This window comes from Pinus tabuliformis, chromosome 2_2 (genome assembly GCF_031772625.1).
Source record: "Pinus tabuliformis cultivar Carrire ecotype Pingquan chromosome 2_2, CPIR1, whole genome shotgun sequence".
NCBI classification, from domain to species: domain Eukaryota; kingdom Viridiplantae; phylum Streptophyta; class Pinopsida; order Pinales; family Pinaceae; genus Pinus; species Pinus tabuliformis.
The window spans coordinates 139,633,064-139,640,100 of record NC_142300.1 but is presented as its reverse complement, the minus strand read 5'-3'; the positions used below and the strand labels follow the sequence as shown (position 1 = coordinate 139,640,100).

General features: G+C 46.1%; 1 non-coding gene and 1 pseudogene across 1 annotated transcript; both read left to right on the top strand.

Moving 5' to 3' along the window:
• Nucleotides 1-1,110: 1,110 nt before the first annotated feature.
• Nucleotides 1,111-1,233, top strand: LOC149191727 (5.8S ribosomal RNA; annotated as a pseudogene; the record flags this gene model as incomplete).
• A 247-nt stretch (nt 1,234-1,480) lies between these two features.
• LOC149191726 (25S ribosomal RNA) lies at nt 1,481-4,888 on the top strand. Its single transcript, XR_016255225.1, has one exon. It is a non-coding gene; the product is annotated as a 25S ribosomal RNA (ribosomal RNA).
• The last annotated feature ends 2,149 nt before the right edge of the window (nt 4,889-7,037 follow it).

The window sequence follows — 7,037 nt, the reverse complement described above, 5'->3', positions numbered from 1 at the left end:
ACAAAAAGAAGAATTTGTCCATAACATTAGAAATTTTAATTTTCCAAAAAAAATTAAAAAAAGAATATTCCTTGGAATATTCCCTTTTCGTCAGCCAATCATAGGCTGCCACGTGGCAAGCCCGGAGGCTGCCACATTGCCCTCAGATGAGGTCAGCAGCTTCTTGGGCGCATATGCAAATTTTTTTGGGAGTTCAGAGTTTTGAACCCCCAACCTATGGTCTATTAGACAAGCACTTTACCATTACACCACGTGGTCAATTGTTGTTGAATGAGTGAAACACATGATACTTGAACATTAAAGTTGGTTGGGGTGGAAACCAAAGGGGGCCAGCCCCCCTTTCATATGACTGTGACCGAGAACCGTGGGCCAAACCCAACCACCAACGAATTTGGCGGAAATTTTGGCGGACATGGCGAATTTGGAAGAGCCGCCATAATTGGCGGAGCTAACTGGACATTAATTCAAGTTAGCTGGAGTTCTTTTAGGCAAAACTGGAGGGGATCATTAAATGGCCATAACTTTGGCTAGGAAAGGTGGTTTTGAACGATTTTTATTTTTATTTTGGGTATTTTCAACCTTCAAAAGCCATTGGTGCAGGTCTTACAGCCATCTGAGGTCATTTACAGAGGTTGTGGAGCCGTGAAACTTCTAGGAGCCACTAGGGCCCAGTTTTGTGAAGACTGTATAGGGTTGCAGGTATCCATTGGAGGTGACCCAATAGTCAATCCTGAAGGATTCAAGTGTTCTGAATCCATTTTTACCATCTATTTCTCCTGTAGATGCTTCTATTCAGCTGTATTTTCAATTTGAGAATTTAATAAAAACAAGGACAAGCCCGGTTGGAAGCTTTGGACCCAGTAGACGTAGCCCTGGAGGGGGTGAACTGCTTTATCAAATTCTTTTGCATTTGTGGTTGATTTATTTTGTAGAACAAATTCGTTTTAGTGTGTTAAACAGTAAAAGGAAATAAATCTGCTATGCTTAAATGGGTCATGAACAGCTGAAAATTTCATTTGTTTTCTTTCTACAAGACATGGAAATCTTTAAAACATGTATAATTCTGAATTGAATACCTTGCAAACAAATTTCAAGTAGTTTCAAATTCAGATCAATGAAGAACATAGAGAAATGCCATACTTAGTGTGAATTGCAGAATCCCATGAATCATCGAGTTTCTGAATACAATTTGTGCCCGAGGCCTCAGTCAAGGGCATGTTTGTCTGGGCATCGCATCCCATTCAAACATTCTCCCTGCAATATGTTAGGGAGCAGCAGAGTTGGTCGTCCATGCCCAATGCAGTGTGGTTGGCAGAAATACCTCAAACGATGTTTCGTGGCGTGCGTTGGTGAGCGGTGATCTAATCCCCTTGGATGGGCAGTTGGCGTTAGTTCATGCGGGCTTTGTGTGGAATCGCTCAAACTTGCTTTGCTTTCTCTTGTCCTCCAATTGGGTAGGGCTTATTTAGCTCCAACTTTGAGACCTCAGCTTAGGCAAGAACCCCCGCTGAGTTTAAGCATATAATTAAGTGGAGGAAAAGAAACTTACAAGGATTGCCATAGTAGTAGCGAGTGAACTGGGAAGATCTTAACATGAAATTGGGCAGCAGCATCACCTGAATTGTGGTCTGTAGAAGCGTCCTCAGTGGCAGACCTGGGCCAAGTCCCTTGGAAGGGGGCACCTGAGAGGGTGACAACCCTGTCGAGCTAGGACCCTACCGCATCACAAGGCATTGTCGATGAGTCGGGTTGTTTGGGAATGCAACCCTAATTGGGTGCTAAATTCCGTCCAAGGCTAAATATGGGCAAGAGACCGATAGTGAAAAAATACCACAAGGGAAAAATGAAAAGGACTTTGAAAAGAGACTTAAAGAGTGCTTGAAATTGCTGAGAGGGAAGCGGATGGAGGCTGTTGATGCATCTCGGTTGGATGTGGAATGGTTAAGGCTGGTCCGCCTCTCGACTTGAGGTGCAAACCAACACAGGCAGCTGCATCGTCACAAGCGCAGGTGGATTACTGCCTGTTAGTTTGTCATTGCGGTCGTCAAGGAACGAAGCGTACGCCCTTGTGGTGGGCTTTTTGCACCTGCACGCTCGTGGTGTTGGTTGGAAGGCTTTCCATTCAACCTGTCTTGAAACACGGACCAGGTAATCTAACATGTGTGTGAGTCGACAGGTTTGAAAACCTGCGATGCACAAGGAAGCTGATGGGCAAGATCCCCTCTTTGGGAGGGTGCATCGTCGTCCGACTTTTAGCTTATGTGAAGGGTTCAAGTGTGAGCACACCTGTTGGGACCCGAAAGATGGTGAACTATGCCTGAGCAGGGTGAAGCCAGAGGAAACTCTGGTGGATGCTTGTAGTGATACTGGCATGCAAATCGTCCGTCTAACTTGGGTATAGGGGTGAAATACTAATCGAACCATCTAGTAGCTGGTTTCCTTCGAAGTTTCCCTCAGGATAGCTGGAGCTCACACGCAAGTTTTATCAAGTAAAGCAAATGATTAGAGGCATCAGGGGCATAACGCCCTCGACCAATTCTCAAACTTTAAATAGGTAAGAGGGTGTGGCTGCTCCATTGAGCTACGCCATTGAATCAAGAGCTCCAGGTGGGCCATTTTTGGTAAGTAGAACTAGCGATGCAGGATGAACTGAAAGTCGAGTTACGATGTGAAATTTTGCACTAAGCTAGATCCCACAAAGGCCGTTGGTTGATTAAAACAGTAAGATGGTGGTCATGGAAGTTGAAATCTGATAAGGAGTGTGTAACAACTCACTTGCCAAATGAACTAGCCCTGAAAATGGATGGCGCTGAAGCACGCAACCTATACTTGACCATCGGAGCAATTGCCTGGCTCTAATGAGTAGGAGGATGTGGGGGTATTTGAGAAACGTCGGGCGTGAGCTTGGGTGTGTCGGCACCTGGTGCAGATCTTGGTGGTAGTAGCAAATATTCAAATGAGAAATTTGAAGACTGAAGTGGGGAAAGGTTCCATGTGAACAACACTTGGACATGGGTTAGTCGATCCTAAGAGATGGGGAAGCCTTGTATCAAGGGTGCACTCTGCATGAGAATCTAAATGGAATCAGGTTAATATTCCCAAACTAGGACATGGTGATGGGCGGAAATGTTAGGAAATCTGGAAATGTCGTTGGGGGCCCTAGGAAGAGTTATCTTTTCTTTTTAACAGCTCGCCCACCCTGGAATCGGTTCACCCAAAGATAGGGTACAGTAGCTGGAAGAGAACCGCACATCTTGCGGTGTCTGGTGCACCATTAGCGGCCCTTGAAAATATGGAGGACTGAGTACTGTTCATGCCCAGTCGTACTCATAACTGCATTAGGTCTCCAAGGTGAACAACCTCTGGTCAATAGAACAATGTAGGTAAGGTAAGTTAGCAAAATAGATCCATAACTTCAGGAAAAGGATTGGCTCTAAGGGCTAGGCCTAGGGGTCTATGCCCTCAAATTGTGGGCTGTCGGCAGTTTGCCTGATCTGCTCTCATGGAAAGGGTAGGCAGTCGCATGCCGATTGGGCTACGGTAGTAGAATGCCCCTGGTCGGGGGCTTTTCCCTAGGCATCGAACAATCAACTCAGAACTGGACAGACAAGGGAATCTAACTATTTAGTTAAAACAAAGCATTACGATGGTCCCTGCAGATGCTAACGCAATGTGATTTTTCCCTAGTGCTCTGAATGTCAAAGTGAAGAAACTCAACCAAGCGCGGGTAAACGGTGGGAGTAACTATGACTCTCTTAAGGTAGCCAAATGTCTCTTCATCTAATTAATGATGCACATGAATGGATTAACGAGATTCCCACTATCCCTATCTACTATCTAGCGAAACCATAGCCAAGAGAACGGGCTTGGTAGGATTAACAGGGAAAGAAGACATTGTTGAGCTTTACTCTAGTCCGACTTTGTGAAATGACATGAGAGTTGTAGAATAAGTAGGAGCCGTTTTTGGTGCAAGTAAAATACCACTACTTTTAACGTTATTTTACTTATTCCGTGGGGTGGAGACGGGGCACTGCCCCTGTTTTTGGCCTTAAGGAACTTTTTAGTGGGTCGATCTGGGTGGAAGGCATTGTTACGTGAGGAGTTTGGCTGGGGTGGCACATCTATTAAAAGATAATGCAGGTGTCCTAAGATGAGCTCAACGAGAACAAAAATCTCATGTGGAACAAAAGGGTAAAAGCTCATTTAGTTTTTATTTTTAGTACCAATACAAATCATGAAAGCGTGGCCTATAGATCCTTTAGATTTTTGGAATTTGAAGCTAGAGGTGTTAAAAAAGTTACCACAAGGATAACTGGCTTGTCACAACCAAGCGTTCATAGTGACGTTGCTTTTTGATCCCTCAATGTCGGCTCTTCCTATCATTGTGAAGAAGAATTAACTAAGTGTTGGGTTGTTCATCAACCAATAGGGAACGTGAGATAGGTTTAGACTATCATGAGACAGGTTAGTTTTACCCTACCGATGAATTGCACCGCTATAGTAATTCAACTTAGTATGAGAGGAACCGTTGATTCACACAATTGGTCATCGCACTTGGTTGAAAAGCTAGTGGCGCGAAGCCACCATGTGTCAGATTATGACTGAATGCCTCTAAGTCAGAATCCACACTAGAAGCAGTGCATGTCACTCTTTGATTGTATCTCAACCCACAGTAGGGGCATTGCTTTATCACCCCAAGGGCCCCATGTCATTTGCAAACCGCGACTGTGAAGCATCTCAATCGAGGTAGCTTTGAAGTTCAATTCCAAATGGTCGTTGAGAAGAATCCTTTGCAGATGACTTAAATATGCAACGAGGTATTGTAAGTGGTAGAGTGGCCTTGCTACCATGATCCACTAATATTTAGCCCTTGGTCGCCTCGATTCAGAGCTTCACTCTTGTCACAAACAAATCTGGACAACCCTCCCGCTCTCGTGCCTTTGCCTCTTCCTCTAGACGACAATTTTTCATTGCTTGGGGGCAGAAAATTTGGCGTTTCCACACTGTGACAGAAAATGCACCTAATCCCAAGAAAATTTTGGTTTCCATGTCGCTCTCCGGCACCCAAAATTTTGGGGTTTCCATGTCATACCCTGGTGCCCAAAATTTGGGGTTTCCACATTGCGATGAAAAAGGCACCCAAGCATGGGAACAATTGGGGTTTCCATGCTACACCCTAGCACCCAAAATTTGGGGCTTCCACCCTACACCTAAAATTTTGGGCTTCCACTCGACGCAAAAAGAAATTGGGGTTTCCATGTCACACCCAACATTTTGGGTTTGCACGAGGCACTAGAATTTTGGGGCTTCCGCCTGGCAAAAAAAAAATTGGGGTTTCCATGTTGCACCCAAAATTTGGGGTTTACACCCATTGCTTAAAATTTGGGGCTTCTACCCAATGCAAAAAAATTTGGGTTTCCAAGTCGCGCCCTAACGCCCAAACCTGGGGAAACTTGGGCTTTCCATGTCGTGCCACGACTGAAACCAGCAGCACCCAAGCCTGGGGAAACTTGGGGTTTCCAAGTCGCGCCCTGGCGCCCAAGCCTAGGAAACTTGGGGTTTCCATGTCGTGCCAGGACCGAAATTAGTGGCGCCCAAGCTTGGGGAAACTTGGGGTTTCCATGTTGCGCCATACTGCCCGAGCCTGGGAAACCTGGGGTTTCCATGTCACACCACAACTGAAACCGGTGGCGCCCAAGTCTGGGGAAACTTGGGGTTTCCATGTCCCACCCTTGATGGAACCATGGGTTTCCACATTTTACGGCACGATGGAAACATGAGGTTTTCAACAATGCCCCAATGTGGGGAACTTGGGGTTTCCATGACAATGCAAACCAGCTCACAAGTCTGGGGAACTTGGGGTGTTTTGAAACCGTTACCCAAGTCTGGATAACTCATGGTTTCCATGTCATGGCATGGTTGGAACCATTGATGGAAACCACCCAAGTCTGGGAAGCCTAGGGTTTCCATGTCGCGGAACACCCTGAATCGCCCGAGAGTCTGTGGAACTTCGAATTTCCATGTCATGGGGCAACGTAAAGCTACCAAATTCCAGGGAATTTGGGGTGTCCATTTCATGGCATGATGGAAACTAGTACCCAATTTAGTGGACACACGGGGTTTCCATTTTGCGTCACGACAAAAATTGCTACCCGAGTCTAGGAAACGTGAGGTTCCCATGTTGCTCGCGTCGCAGCTAAAACTGCCACCCAAGTCTGGGGAGCTTCGGGTTTCCATGTCATCGTGTGACAAGGAACGAACACCCAAGTTTGGGGAGCTTTAGGTTTCCATGTCATCGCGCGATAGGGAACGATTGCCCAAGTCTACTGAACATGAGGCTTTCCATTCCATGGCATGACGGAAATTGCCTAGTTATGGGAAACTCTGGGTCTTCCATGTCCCACCATGATAGAAACCATGACCTAGGTGTAGGGATCTTGGGTTTCCATGCTACAGAATGATAGAGAACTACCAAAGTCTGAGGAAACAGGGGGCTTTTGTTTCATGGCATGAGGGAAACCACCTAATTCTGGGAACCTCTGGGGTCTCTATCTTCCACCTGGGCGAAAACCGCGGCCACGGTGAGGGAAACTTAGGTTTCCATGTCGTAACACAATCGAAATCGCCCAATTTTATGGAACTCATGGTTTCCATGTTGTGGAATGATGAAGAACCACCAAAGTCTTACAAACTCGGGCTTTCCATTTCACAGTGGGGTGGAAACTGCTTGCCTGTTCTGTCTCTGGAACTTGGGGTTTCCATGCCTCATTGCGACGAGAGCCATCCAAGTGCAAGGAAAGTGGGGTTTCCCTGCCTCGTCATGATGACAGCTACCAAAGTGCACGAAATCTAGGGTTTCCATCTCCCATCACGTCGGAAACTTGTACCATGTATGGGGGGGCTTGGGGTGTCATGTATGTGACTCGGGTGAGCATGCAATTATATGCGAAGACTTGGAATGAAATTCACTTATGCATGACGGTGATGGGAGCACTCATAGTGGGTGTTCCATTTTGGGCAAAGTGCATGCCCCTTGA